The following is a 14,171-nucleotide window of genomic DNA, read 5'->3' as shown; positions in this document are numbered from 1 at the left end:
GAATGGGCTGGAGGAGTTCAGCCTGGAAGCCCAGCATGGGAGGATCATCTACCCTCTAGTTGTGAAAATCACCTCGAGAAGTGCTGGGACGTACACGTGTGGGTACCAGCGGAGAAATGAGAGCAACTGGGTAAGGAGCTCCGCTCTCAGTGCTCCCTGGACCCTGTCTGTGCCAGGTGAGACACGGCCCCAGGGTGGTGAAGGCAGAAGGGACGTGGACAGTGCTGAGGCTTTATCTTTATGCTGCAGCAGGCAGGGTATGGCTATGGAGTGGTTCCCCCACGGGAGTGTTCCCTCTCCTCCAAGGGAGCCCCTAGAGAGAGAGCTGCTCTCAAGCTATCCACATCTGCTGGAGACATGGGGCTGTGCTCTGCAGAGGCACAGAGAGCAAGGGCTGGGGATGTCGACCGAACCTGGGTTGAGATAGGGTTGCTCCAAGGTCTGCCCTTTACATTGATGTGCCTGTGGCCAGGGAAATCATGTGATTGTCATGAGATGAGCTATAGCCTATATGTGAGTAAAAGTGTGGTCCGGTAAACAAAGGGGAGACGACAGTGGTGCTGGTTTGAGACAGAGGGGTGGGAGAGTGCCTACCCAGCAAGGTCCAAGAGTGTGGACATGGGCATGGGCGAGGTGTTGTGCAAGGTCTTGGCCCTACTAAGAAAAACCCACTTTGCCCCAAGGTTCAAGTGCAGGTGAGAGCACCACCAACATCCACAGCTCCTCAGGTGAGGATGAAAATGCGGGTGTGCTGGCTGCACGGGCACGTCCTGCTCCCTGCCTCTCCCCATCACACCCCGCTGCCCTCACACCCTCTCTCCCACAGCTCCCCATGCCCGGCTCCCGCATGCCCTCCCCACAGGAACAGCACTGGCAGTGGCGGCCGTCGGCCTCGTCCTCCTGGCTGCAGGCAGCTGGTTTGCCATCAGGAAAGGTGAGGGAGTGGGGGAAGGCGAGGGGGATAGGCTGAGGCCGTGGGGGTCCTGCTGCAGGGCTGGTGCAGTGGGAAAGGCGGTGGGGGGGACCTGGGGGTGCGCAGCTGGGGCAGATGGTGCGTGGGGGTGCTGGCTGTGGGCAGCCCAGCTGGGGAGGCTGCTGAGGGAGCTGGGGAGCTTCAGCCTTCATCCCCCAGCCCCAAGATGGGAGCCAGGGCTGGGCAGCAACTTGGCCTGCACACCTCAGCCACTGCTCTTCTTGCAGGTGCCTGCAGAGGGAGATGCCCAAGGTGAGCACCAAGGGCTCCTGGCTGGGGGGTTTGCAGGAGGGAGTCGTGGGCACTCCAGAGCCCTGGGGTGCTCTTCTTCCCGGAACTAGGGGGGTTGTGGAAGTGTTGCTGAGGACCTTCAGCACCTTTTCTCTCTGCTCTCCCTATGCCTCTCCATGGTGCTGGCAGGGCTGAGGACTCTTCTGATAATCCCAGCCAGTACTCTAAGTGCCAGTCCCTTCTTCACCCTTCTCCTCTAGGAGAAGTTGTGAATGCCTTTGCCACGGCAATCCGTGGCCTTGGGAGCAATTGTGGTGAGGGGTGGGGAATCCCTACCTGCTGCGTGTGGCTGGACACTAACTCAGGTTCTCCCTCCAGATGCCAACGTGGATGAGATGGGCAGAGTGAAGGTGAGTTCAGCCCAAGCCCAGCCTTGCAGGCTGAGCGTGCACATGATGGCTGCAAGAGGGCAGGCTGTTGGAGAGCAAATACAAGCCAAAAGTGCATCCGATGGCAGGAACCTGGGAGGTTCCCATGGCTGTGTGGTGGCAGAATCCCCCTCCTTCCATTCTAACAGCATTTCCCCATGGTGGGCAGCGGGAGAGCAAGGCTACTCCTTGTTCTGGCTTGTGTTTTGCAGCTCTCTCAATCCAACTGCTCTCAACACCCACGGTATGCGAAAAGCTGAGCAACTGAGAGGCGATGCAGCTGGTTCTTTGAGAGAGGCGGAGAACACTGGGGAAAGCCCGGCCGAGCTGCCAGCTGTCAATAAAGCCACCCGAAACAGAAACGAGATGGTGTAGTTCTTCTCGGCAAGGTCTGTCTGGAAGGCGTTTCACATCCCTTCCGGTCGACACCACCACCCTTTTGTCTCTTGGTGTCTGTCTACTCTGTCCAATTCCCTATGTGTCTGCATGAGACGGAGGTGCCATCAAGAACACAAAGTTAGAGATGTTTATTTATCATGTAACCAAACCAAATCTTCAGTGCACACACCCATTGGCACACACATGCGAGCACATTCCTGCAGTGCTATCTGTCCCTGTAGGTCCAAATGTGCATCTGCGTGGGTGCATAGAAGAGCACCCCCGTGACTTTATCATACAGTTTATGTATACACATCTTCCACAGAGCACAGGAAGGAGTTTTCACTCACACTCTAATTTCATATACCTGATATATATAAGAGGTCTTAATGTATTGCAAAGAGAGATATCAGTCCTCTTGGCTAGACACACACAGCATTTCCCTGTGAAAGCAAACCCCAAAGAAGCCCAAAGTATACCCCCAGCCCCACCTTACGGCTGTAGGAGCCCTCTGCAAGAGAGCAAAGGCAACCATGGGCAAGGCTCCTGTGCCCTTGCCCTGTGGCAGCGCTATTGGGTCTGGGTGCGGGTCACTGTAGCATACGTCGTGGTGTCGCTCATCTGCTGCACGGGAGGAGGCTTTAGGGGGAAAAGAAAGCCCTGTTACTTCAGCTGCTGACTGTGAGCCCTGCACAACGAGCAGGCACCAGGCTGCAGGAGTGCAGAAAGGAGCTGTGCACAGCTGTGCCACGACTCACCCTGTCCCGTTGAACGTGGGCGATGGTGGAGTCTGTGGGGGCAAAAAAATACACCATGAGCCCTTGCTGCCTGTTGGAGGGGGACTGAGACCCAGACTGACCTTGGTCATGAGCTGCCTGGGGTCAGCACTGAATGCCCGGCCACATTTCCCCTCCTTTCATCCTGACCTGGGACATGCAGCAAGCAGTGGTGGAGAAGAGATGCTGAGGTTTTGGTGCATTTTCACCATTCTGTGGCATCTCCTCTCTTTGCACAGTCAGCACACCTTGCAAGCTGCTCTGTGCAGGTGTGGGAAAACAAGGTCGTGCTGGAACTCAAGCGAGGTACACGTCGGGTGGGGATATATCTATAGCCTGTTGCCCAGCCACAACATCCTCCCTTGGCTGCTGCCTGTGTTTTCAGAGCAAGCTATAAGATATTTTGCCCAGCAGTGCAAGTACACAGCCACAGCCTTCATTGCTGTGCTTTGGTTTGGACTGGTCTTTTAAGAAGATATCACTGTGACAGAAAATATAAGAAGAGAGAAAAGCGGAGTACGGAGCAGGGGAATTGCAATTTGAGGCCAGAGAGGCTGGGAAAGGACTACCCCCAAGGAAATGGGCTTTGTCCCTGGGAGCACTGGGATTCTGCCATGTCCCTTGTGCAGGCAGCAGCCACACTCTGCATGCAAGGAAGAAGCAGGACGTGAGGTGCTGGAGAGAAACCTGGCCTTGATGAACGGGCAGGGATTTTTATTTCCCAGTGGGAAATGAAGTGGTGGGATTTTATGGACAGGTGCATGGGATGCCCACGGTCAGAGGGGTGTATGGATTCCCCTGAGGGAGGAGGTAGTACTCACACTGCACTTCGCCGTTGTTGTTGTCTTCCGTCTTGGGGCTGTCAACGTGCTGCTGCCTGCAGACGAATAGGAATGGTTCTGGGGTGTGCATGTGCGCTTCTGGAGAAGGGGCTCTGTTAGAGATGCTTTTGGATGGTGCTTTCCTACATGAGTTTTTGAGCTGGAGTCGAGCTCATGAAAAGAACCGTCTTCTCTGCCTCCAGCAAGGGGAATACAGCCATACACAAAGACAACACTGCCCCTCGCCAAGGAGCACCCCAGGGCCCCGCCATGCCCCCGACTCCCTCCTGCAAACCCCCCAGCCAGGAGCCCTTGGTGCTCACCTTGGGCATCTCCCTCTGCAGGCACCTGCAAGAAGAACAGTGGCTGAGGTGCGCAGGCCAAGTTGCTGCCCAGCCCTGGCTCCCATCTCGGGGCTGGGGGACGAAGGCTGAAGCTCCCCAGCTCCCTCAGCAGCCTCCCCAGCTGGGCTGCCCACAGCCAGCACCCCCACGCACCGTCTGCCCCAGCTGCGCACCCGCAGGTCCCCCCCACCGCCTTTCCCACTGCACCAGCCCCGCAGCAGGACCCCCATGGCCTCAGCCTTTCCCCCCATCCTCCCCCACTCCCTCACCTTTCCTGATGGCAAACCAGCTGCCTGCAGCCAGGAGGACGAGGCCGACGGCCGCCACTGCCAGTGCTGTGCCTGTGGGGAGGGCGTGCGGGAGCCGGGCATGGGGAGCTGGGGGACAGAGGGCATGAGGGCAGCAGGGTGTGATGGGGAGAGGCATGGATCAGGACGTGCCCCTGCAGCCGGCGCACCTCCTGCCTGATGAAGCTCCTGCATGGCCCTGTGTCCTGGGGAGAGCAGCCCGGCATTCCCACTCCCAATGCTGTGGTCCCTGGAGGTGTAGGAGGGAATCACTCACCTGGGGGTGACGGCCTTGATGGGGAGCTGGCCACACTGCCTGGCAGGAGAAAGGGACAGGCTGAGTGTCTGCAGCATGCCTGGTACTGCCCAGACTGAGCCGCATATTGATCTTGTGTCCTGCAACAGCGCTGAACACGTGTGGGGCAGGGCACACACAGCCCCATGGGCACATCTCCCCGTCAACAGCCAGCACCATCCCCAGGGGAGGCATGCAAGTGCCTGCGTCTGCTCTGCCAACGTGGGCCCCCATGGATCCAGTATCTCGTGATGGATTAAGAATAGCATGGCTGAGATGTGGCTCTAGATTTGAACTGGCACTCCCAAACACTTATTTCAGTACCACTGACCATTAGCGAGCACGAGGTTTCTGATCAATGGTAGGGAGATTTTATCAATTGCACAATCTGAAGCTGAAACCACAGTATTCCAGAACATCCTAACCATTTCAGGGCAGGTGCCCTGATCTGCTTTACAATATATATTTAGTGCATAGTCCCATGTCTGCTGCACAGCAGGGTGACCCCTGAGACCAGCACTCTCTCTCTAGGGCCTCCCTTGGAGGAGAGGGAACACTCCTGTGGGGGAACCGCCCCAGAGCCATGCCCTGCCTGCTGCAGGATACAGCTCCAGCCTCAGCAGTGTTGCTGTCCCTTCTGCCCACACAGCCCTGGGGCCATGTCTCACCTGGCACAGACAGGGTCCAAGGAGCACTGAGAGCAGAGCACCCGAGCTGGCTGGGGACTGTCTGTGAGGACACTAAGCATTCCCCTTCCTCCACCACGGTTAGGTGGATATGGAGGACGTTCCCCTGCTCTGGTTTCACAGCTCACCTGTGACTGCCAAGTCCTGGGGGACACTGAGGGCAGAGTTCTTCACTTGGTTGCTCTGATCCTTGAGCTGGTACCCACATGTGTACTTGCCCGTGCTTCCCAGTGAGACATTCAGGATCATGTTGTAGGTCAGCTGCCCCTGAATGGCCTTCAGGCTGGACGTTTCCACCCCATCCTTGCAGAAGACGATTCGTGTAACAGGAGAACGCCCATCAATGGCACACTGAACCAAAACCCTTTGTCCCTCCTGGGCACTGAAGGTGTTCAACAGGAGGGCAGGAGCTGGGAGGTCACCTGGAAAGAAAGGGCAGGGATTTCCCTCTTTGAAGCGGGAGAGTCAGTGGGGCTGCAAAATGCTTTGTGTTGCACACAGGGAAGAGATTCCTTCCCAGGAGTTCACAGCCAGAGAACAAAACCCATCTCTTCCCATCTCCACCCCACAAACCTCCTTTCTGTCACCCATTCCCACTCTCATCCTCACCTGGGGATCTGCAGAGGTCCTGGGTGGTGATGCCAGCACCTGCACCATGGGGCACAGAGGGTTTTGCTTAGAAGGGACAAGACCTGACAGAAACATGTATCCCTGCCCCAAACCCTGCATCTTGGATGTTCAAACTTGCACAACTACATCCTTCTATCACTTGTTTTCACTTCCTTTCATACCATTCCAAAACCATTTCAGCTGCTTTTTTTTTCTGTTCAAGATGGAGTCCCCAAGATCTCCCTAAAACAAGCAACATCTGTCAAGACTTGCAATATGGGCATACTAATCCTTGTCATGCCTTCCCCGAAACAACTCTGCCCCACAGTGCTGCACACCTGCCCCACACACGCTGTCCCCATCCTCCCCTGTGCCCACCACAGGCCTGTCCTGCACCCAGCAGCAGCCCTCCAGCCCTCAGACCCCACGCCCAGCAAGGCCCCAACTCACAGAGCGCCAGCAGCAGGACGGCAGGGCCAGAAGGAGACAGCCTTGCCCATGGCGCCTGCCCCAGCATCTTTTGGGGTGCTGCTTTTGGGGAGCACCGTGTGCTTCAGGTGTCTGCTTTGCTCTGAGCTGGGGACGGTTGGACAGAGGCTTGCAGTGCAGCTGGGACCTGTGCTGTGGGCTTTCTGTGGCTGCCTAAGGCTGGCCCACACTAAGCGTCTCTCTCATCAGCAGAGCCCTGCCTCAGCCCCTGCTACATCCGCTGCTTTTGTTGAGCCCCCGCTGTTATTTCTGTCCTCTCAGACACCGCAGCACGCTCTGTTTTTACCTGTATCTCAGGGGCAGCATTGTCCCTGCAAAGCCCTCCTGCTCTATGTAGTAGAGGTTGGACCCTTCGGGGCCGGCGCAGCCGCAGTGCCCGACCACCAGTTACGGGGGGACTTCGGGCCTTTGCTTTGCCTCTCGTGGCCCAGGAGAGCAGCGCGAGCAGGTCGAGGAGCAGACTAAGGAGCACCAGGGCATGTGAGCAGGAGATTGCCTGGTGGAGTAACTCCCTGGTGTGCCAGAGAGAAGGGTGCCTGGGGGATGCCCCCCAGAGGGTGGTGGAGCCCCTGCCCTGTCGCTGTCGGGCAGAGGGAGGGCTCCAAAAAGACGAGGAGGGGTGGAAGCGAGTCCCAGTTGGGCGTCATGGGTAACCCCCCCTCCCTACCTACCGTGCTTCCCCAGGTGCCCCTCCGTGATATGTTTGAGGTCCTGGATAGGTAGGGATGTGGGTGAAGGCTCGCCCATGAGTTCACATCAGCAGTCGACACCGTGCCTCAAGACTGCCTCCGACAAGAAAGAAGGAAGTGAAAAAGTAGAAGGAGATTCCCTTCTGAGAGGATCAGAGGGCCCGATATGCAGAGCTGACCCTCATCGAAGGGAAGTCTGCAGTCTACCTGGAGTCCGAATCACGGATATCACCAGGACACTCCCCAGCCTGGTGCGCTCCACAGACTACTGCTTGCTGATGATCTTTAGGACAGGTGTGGATGTTGTAGATTCCTGTAGTCTGAGGGGAGTGAAGAAAGACTTCAAGGCCTTGGGACGGTTGGTGAAAGAGTCTGGAGAACAAGTCCCTTTCTCTTCCCTCCTTCCATTCTGGGGTGGTGACGTGGGATGGAATAGAAGGATCCGGTCCATAAATGCTTGGCTCCGTGACTGGTGCTACAGGCCCGGCTTTGGCTTCTTTGCCAATGGCTGGGTTTATAAGACACCAGGCCTGACAGTAATACTTGGGAAAGGTTTATCTCACAATGGCAAAAGGGGTTCTGAGACAGCAATTAGCAGGGCTCATTTGGAGAGCTTTAAACTAGATCTGAAGGGAGGTGGGGTTGCAGCTGGGCTTGCACAAGTGGGGCAGTGGCCTCGCAGCGATTAAGACCGAGAGGCCTCCCACCCCCATGGGGTGAAATCGGCGTGCTCAGCTCGCTCCCTGAAGTGCCTGGACACCAATGCACATAGCATGGGGAATAAACAGGAGGAGTTAGAAATCCGTGTTCGGTCAGGAGACTGTGATCTGGTGGCAATTACAGAGACATGGTGGGACAGCTCACATGGCTGGAATGTGGTCATGGATGGCTATGTCCTGCTCAGGAAGACAGGCCAGCAAGGCGAGGTGGCGCAGTTGCTCTTCACGTGAGAGAGCAACTCCATTGTATTGAGTACTGTCCAGGGGCGGATGAGGAGCGAGTTGAGAGTCTGTGGGTGAGAATTAAGGGGCAGGCTGGCATGGGGGATGCTGTTGTGGGTGTCTGTTGCAGGCCACCAGACCAGAATGAGGAAGCTGACGAGGCCTTCTACAGGCAGCTGAGAGCAGTCTCATGATTATAGGCCCTGGTTGTCATGGGGGATTTCAACTACCCTGACATTTGCTGGAAGGCCTACTCAGCCAGCCATCTGCAGTCCAGGAGGTTCCTCCAGTGCACTGATGATAACTTCCTGATGCAAAAGGTGGACGGGCCAACTAGGAGAGGAGTGCTGCTGGATCTTGTCCTCACTAACAAGGAGGGGCTGGTAGAAGAAGTGAATCACAGAATCACAGAACTGTAGGGGTTGAAAGGGACCTCAAGAGATCATCGAGTCCAACCCCCCTGCCAAAGCAGTTTCCCTAGAGCAGGTTGCCCAGGTACGTGTCCTGACGGGACTTGAATATGTCCAGAGAAGGAGACTCCACAACCTCCCTGGGCAGCCTGTTCCAGTGCTCTGTCACCCTCACTGTGAAGTTCTTCCGCATGTTGGTGTGGAACTTTCTGTGCTCCATTTTTTGACCATTCCCCTTGTCCTATCCCCACAAACAAATGCAAAGAGGTTGGCCAAATCCCACTCTCTCCCACAATTAAGGTATTTATATACATTGATAAGATCTCCTCTCAGTCTTCTCTTCTCAAGGCTGAAGGTTGAGGGTAGCTTTGGTTGCAGCGACCAGGAGATGGTGCAGTTCAGGATCTCATGGGGCAGGAACAGAACACCGAGCAGAATCGCAACCCTGGACTTCAGTAGGGACAACCTTGGCCTTTTCACGCAATTGCTAGGGGAAATCCCATGGGACAAGGTACCTGAAGGAAAAGGGTCCCAAGACAGTTGGTTAGTGTTCAAGGACTGCTTCTTCCCAGCTCAAGATCCGAGCATTCCAACAGGTAGGAAGTCAGGAAAGAGAGCCAGGAGACCTGCATGGTTAAAGAGGGAACCGCTGGGCAAACTCAAGTGGAAGAGGAGAGTCTACAGATCATGGAAGGAGGGTCCGGCCACTTGGGAGGAATATAAGACTGTTCTCAGAGGATGTAGGGATGCAACTAGGAAATGTGACGTAATGACCACACAGAGGCCAGGGTTCTTTAAGGATCATAACTTCATCTCTTTATTGACGACATAACTTCAACTTCTTTACTGAGGACAGGCTCCCTTCTTATACCTTTAGCTCTACAGCAGTACTTTTCCACTAACTATTCATTGGTTAACAACTTTGCTCGGCAATGGCAAACACTTAGCAACTTCCATGTCTTAATGGTTGGAGAACAAGTAGTTTGAGACAGCATTGAGTCTCCTGAATAACCCTTCTTTGTTTCTTCTAACTTCTTCACCTTCCTCATGGCCTCATGGTTAAGAGTCCGATGTTATCACCAACCATGCGGCTTGTCGACCCCCATGGCAATGCTCCCATAACGGAATGTACTCAAGGATGCTGAGGGAGCTGGAGGGAGACATTGCTAGGCCGCTCTCCTGTTTGCATTTGCTAGGATGAAGTAATGGCCACTCTGAGCAGGACTGGAAGGGCCTTGCCACCAGCCATGTGCAGAAAATGGTCAATGGCATTGACTGGACAGTGTGGATGCAAAGGCCTTGTACATGAGACCCATGGGAGTGCGAGGCTCTGGTAGACACTGGCACACAAAGGACCCTACCGCCATCAGGTTATCGGTGGCAGAACCCCTCTGTATTTCTGGAGGGACAGGGGGATGTCAACTGTTGTCTGCACTGGAGTCTGAAATGAGCCCAACTGGCAATAAGTGGGGAAAGCTGTCTGAAAAGAGACTACTGAGGGGAGGGGAGGAGGGCTTCTCTGGAAATGCTCTGGTAGCACAGAATCCCAGAATCACAGAATGTTAGGGATTGGATGGGACCCTGAAAGATCATCTAGTGCAAATACATCAACATCCCAAAAAGTAATTGTTAAACAAATAGAACAAAGAGGAGTCTTCTGTAAATTTCCTGCCCAAATCTGTGGTTATCTCCACAACTGCAGCCCCATGTAGTGTGCCAGAAAGAGCAATTGAGGTTTAAATCCAGTGGGCAGGCAAGCAGAACAAAGCTGCTTGCCCAGTCAAACCCCAATGGGATCAGGACAAGAGAATCAAGAGGACAAAAGTTAGGAAATAGATGTGTTGATATAACCAGGGTATATTAAGGGGTGCTGGGTCTGGCTGGGATGGAGATAACTTTCCCTGCAGCAGCCCGTGCAGTGCTGTGCGTTGCACTTGTAGCTAGAACAGCACTGGTACCACACCAAGGATTTGTCTATTGCTGAACAGCCATGGCACAGCATCAAGACTATTTCCAACCCCACCACCAGAGCCAGTAGGTCTGCGGGTGGGCAAGAGGTGGGGAGGGGACATCACCAGGGCAGCTGCCCTAAACCGACCAAAGGGGTTTTCCATAGCACAGGATGTCACACTGTAGTGGGTTTACGTGGCAAGGTTTTGGTAGCGGGGGGCCATAGGGGTGGCTTCTGTGAGACGGATCTTGAAGCTGCCCCATGTTTGGTAGGGGCCCCGCTGCTGAGCAGAGCTGAACCAATAAGTGATGTTGTTTTGCGCCTCTGTGAGAGCATATTTAAGATGGGGGAAAAAAACGCTGTGCCACACAGCAGCTGGGAGAGTGAGAGGAGTGAAGAACAGCCTTGCAGGCACCAAGGTCAGTGAAGAAGGAGGGTGAGAGGTGCTCCAGGTGCCGGAGCAGAAGTCCCCTGTGGTCTGTGGTGAGGACCATGGTGAAGCAGGCTGTCCCCCTGCAGCCCATGAAGTACCACGGTGGAGTGGGGTTCCACGCTGCAGCCCATGGAGGAGACCACAGTGGAGCAGGTGGACCTGCACTGACGGAGGCCGTGGCCTGTGGAAGACCACTGCAGGAGCAGATTCCGGGTTGGACCTGCAGCCCGTGGAGAGGAGACCACGCAGGAGCAGGTGACGTGGCAGGAGCTGCTGCCCGTGGGGGATCCAGGTTGGAGCAGTTCGCTCCTGAGGGATGGACCCCATGGTACGGACCCATATCTGGAGCAGTTCTTGAAGAGCTGCTTCCTGTGGGCAGCTCACGCTGGATCAGTTCAGCAAGGACTGCATCCCCTGGGAGGGACCCCACAGCACAGGGGATGAGCGTGACCGAGAAGGAGCGGCAGAGAAGAAGTGCTATAGACTGACCATAACCCCCATTCCCCCATTCCCCTGCGCCGCTCGGGGGGAGGAGGTGGAAGAGGGTGGATGGGGGGGAAGGTGCTTTTGGTTTCTTTCCTTTGTTTCTCACTTCTCTAGCTTGTTAGTAATAGGCAATAAATCTTACTATCTCCCTACGCTGAGTCTGTTTTGCCCGTCACAATAATTACTGTGCGCTCTCCTTGTCCTTATCTCAACCCTTGAGCCCTTTTCATTGTATTTTCTCCCCGTTCCTCTTTGAGGAGGGGGAGTGAGAGAGCTGTTGTGGTGGAGCTCGGCTGCCCATCCGACTAAAACCACCACACACACTCAGCAATAATAGGTGGGAAAGGGGAAGGAGAGGGGGGTCACTCATTATGAATAAGCCTGTCCTCCCAAACAACTGCTACGCATATCGAGGCCTTGCTTCCCCACACATGGTCCAACATTGCTCGTTGATGGGAAGTAGAGGATGATTTCTTTTTCTCTCTCCGTTCTTCTGCATGGCCTTTGCTTGTTTTTCCCCTCTTAATTTTCCCTTTAATTAAATTATCCTTCTCTCGACCCGTGAGCCTGTTTTGTTCTTTCCAACACACTTCCTTATCTTCATTTTCTGACGAAGGAAGTTGGAGAGTGGTTGTGGTGGAGTTCAGCAGCCCAGCAAAATAAAACCACCATCAGGTAAGGAAAAGAGGAAAAAAACCAACAATAGGCCAAAACGGAGAGAGGCAAAATGTAATTGCTCACCACTAGCTGGCTCATGACCATCCAGTGGCACAAAGTGCTCTTTTTTCAACAGCAAGGAGCATGTTTCCAGGTGCACTCAGAAAGGGTAGGAAAGGCAGAGACTTGGGGAAAGGAGCCAGTGCCTCCTTGCCAGACACCCCCAAGACATGGTGTTTAAGTGACTCCCTTCCTGCACAGGACACAGGCTGCAGCACCAGGTCTCCCCATGGAGCTGCTGGCAGGCAGAGGGGCTCAGGCTGCACAGCCTTGAACAAGCAACTAGAGTACAGGGGCTGAGCATCGGCAGTGGATGCAGCAGTGCTGTGCCCCCATGGGTGTGGAAGGGATGGAAAAGGATTTGGGAGACGCTGCAGATGTTTGCTAGCCTGATGGAGAGCTGCAAAACTATGAGCCAAATCTGGCAAGGGGAAAACAGGCATGAAGCCTCTGTTGGAAGAATACTGCCCTTGAGATACACATAAAAACAGCATGAGTTGCGGTGTGTGAGAGGACAGAAATAACAGTGGGGGCTCAACAAAAGCAGCAGATGTAGCAGGGGCTGAGGCAGGGCTCTGCTGATGAGAGAGATGCTTAGTGTGGGCCAGGCTCAGGCGGTCACAGAAAGCACACAGCACAGGTCCCAGCTGCACTGCAAGCCTCTGTCCCACCATCCCCAGCTCAGAGCAAAGCAGACACCTGAAGCACACGGTGCTCCCCAAATGCAGAGCCCCAAAAGATGCTGGGGCAGGCGCCATGGGCAAGGCTGTCTCCTTCTGGCCCTGCCGTCCTGCTGCTGGTGCTCTGTGAGTTGGGGCCTTGCTGGGTGTGGGGTCTGAGGGCTGGAGGGCTGCTGCTGGGGGCAGGAGATGCCCGAGGTGGGCACAGGGGAGGATGGGGACAGCGTGTGTGGGGCAGGTGTGCAGCACAGTGGGGCAGAGTTGTTTTGGGGAAGGCAGGATGTCACTGCCCCTCTAAGCAAAGCGCTCTCTGCCCCAAGCTGCAGGTGCTGTCTTGACCACCCAGGACATCTGCAGCTCCCCAGGATTTTAGGAAGATGGAGGTGGGTCCCGAAAATGAATGTGTCCTGGGGAAGGATATGGGAAGAGAGAATTATTCCCTAACAATTCCCCCTGTAAACCCCAAGAGAACAGGCATTTCTAGCCTTGGCATGCAGTTGGCTTTGCCACCCGGCAATCATTAATGCTTGCCTGGGGAATTCCTGTACCTTCCCTCCAGGTAACTACCAGGCTGCAGTCCTGTTCCTCAATGCTTCCAGTGCCCAGGAGGGGGAAATAGTTTTCTTTCAATGTACCATTGATGCTCAGTTTCCTGCTACGCGAGTTGTCTTCTGCAAGAATGGGCTGGAGGAGTTCAGCCTGGAAGCCCAGCATGGGAGGATCATCTACCCTCTAGTTGTGAAAATCACCTCGAGAAGTGCTGGGACGTACACGTGTGGGTACCAGCGGAGAAATGAGAGCAACTGGGTAAGGAGCTCCGCTCTCAGTGCTCCCTGGACCCTGTCTGTGCCAGGTGAGACACGGCCCCAGGGTGGTGAAGGCAGAAGGGACGTGGACAGTGCTGAGGCTTTATCTTTATGCTGCAGCAGGCAGGGTATGGCTCTGGAGTGGTTCCCCCACGGGAGTGTTCCCTCTCCTCCAAGGGAGCCCCTAGAGAGAGAGCTGCTCTCAAGCTATCCACATCTGCTGGAGACATGGGGCTGTGCTCTGCAGAGGCACAGAGAGCAAGGGCTGGGGATGTCGACCGAACCTGGGTTGAGATAGGGTTGCTCCAAGGTCTGCCCTTTACATTGATGTGCCTGTGGCCAGGGAAATCATGTGATTGTTATGAGATGAGCTATAGCCTATATGTGAGTAAAAGTGTGTTCCGGTAAACAAAGGGGAGACGACAGTGGTGCTGGTTTGAGACAGAGGGGTGGGAGAGTGCCTACCCAGCAAGGTCCAAGAGTGTGGACATGGGCATGGGCGAGGTGTTGTGCAAGGTCTTGGCCCTACTAAGAAAAACCCACTTTGCCCCAAGGTTCAAGTGCAGGTGAGAGCACCACCAACATCCACAGCTCCTCAGGTGAGGATGAAAATGCGGGTGTGCTGGCTGCACGGGCACGTCCTGCTCCCTGCCTCTCCCCATCACACCCCGCTGCCCTCACACCCTCTCTCCCACAGCTCCCCATGCCTGGCTCCCGCATGCCCTCCCCACAGGAACAGCA

At 55.2% G+C, this 14,171-nt stretch overlaps 1 long non-coding RNA gene across 1 annotated transcript; it reads right to left on the bottom strand.

Annotated features, from left to right (window-relative positions):
• Window positions 1-2,144: 2,144 nt before the first annotated feature.
• LOC121062565 lies at window positions 2,145-2,866 on the bottom strand. The gene is made up of 3 exons (XR_005815607.1): window positions 2,769-2,866; window positions 2,502-2,649; window positions 2,145-2,246 (listed from the first exon to the last, which is right to left on the bottom strand). It is a non-coding gene; the product is annotated as an uncharacterized LOC121062565 (long non-coding RNA).
• Window positions 2,867-14,171: the final 11,305 nt, after the last annotated feature.

This window comes from Cygnus olor, chromosome 32 (genome assembly GCF_009769625.2).
Source record: "Cygnus olor isolate bCygOlo1 chromosome 32, bCygOlo1.pri.v2, whole genome shotgun sequence".
Classification (NCBI taxonomy): Eukaryota; Metazoa; Chordata; class Aves; order Anseriformes; family Anatidae; genus Cygnus; species Cygnus olor.
This window is presented reverse-complemented; position numbering and strand designations above follow the sequence as displayed.